This window comes from Odontomachus brunneus, unplaced genomic scaffold, assembly GCF_010583005.1.
Source record: "Odontomachus brunneus isolate Ranch 3 - 2012 unplaced genomic scaffold, Obru_v1 Obru_scaffold_172, whole genome shotgun sequence".
Taxonomy (NCBI): domain Eukaryota; kingdom Metazoa; phylum Arthropoda; class Insecta; order Hymenoptera; family Formicidae; genus Odontomachus; species Odontomachus brunneus.
The window spans coordinates 689,548-690,431 of NW_022639622.1; positions in this window are offsets into that span (position 1 = coordinate 689,548).

Sequence of the window (884 nt, forward strand, 5' to 3'; positions counted from 1 at the left end):
ATATATATATATATATCCGTTACGATCGTGATAATTAGAAATATTGCACATTTCATTGGATAAAGTAGGTATATAATTATATCGGCAAGCCCTGCATTATCCAATAACTATGTGCAAAAATTAATTCTGCATGCATAATTTTGCAATAATAAATTTTGTACTTTGGTGAAATGATAAGCATGCATCCTGTTTTCTTTTAAAATGAGTTGTACTGAACTCTTCGAGATATTTAATCTTCGGCTGATTTTGCGTACACTTGTAGATGAATCTTCTTCGCACATTTCTAAAACTGCTTCTTCATTTTCATTTATACGGATGTATCGTTCACGTCCGGCGTTAATATTTTTGCGTTGGGGTATTACAGATCCTATTTCTCGTGTCCGATTTATCAACCGCAAAATTACATTTTGAGTCGGAGCTTTACGCTCTGGAAACTGTAGTGAGTACTCTTGTGCGGCAAGACTCGCATTTTGACCACATTCACCATAAATTATAAGCATATCATAACACTTAACAGGAGTATAATCCATTTTAAACTTTTAGAAAAATATTATAATTTATTGGTTAAAGAGTAGAATATCAATTATTTATTGTTAACATGGGAAAGCAAGAAAAACAGATGAAATAAGTAAACGAGAGGTATCGTATAAATCGCTCATATATATAAATATTTTTCATTTTTTTAATTTTTAATTTCAGTTAAGAGGATTTTATATTTCTTTCTTATTATTCCCTGCATTATCGGTCCTGCATTATCGGTCACGCGCGCCTTACGGGCAAGCAACCCGTCGTACTGATCTGTATGTGACGCAACACCCTGTATACATTCTGTTTTATTAGGTGGTAAACTTAGTTCCTGCTGTTTTTTTGTTTAAAAAACTCAT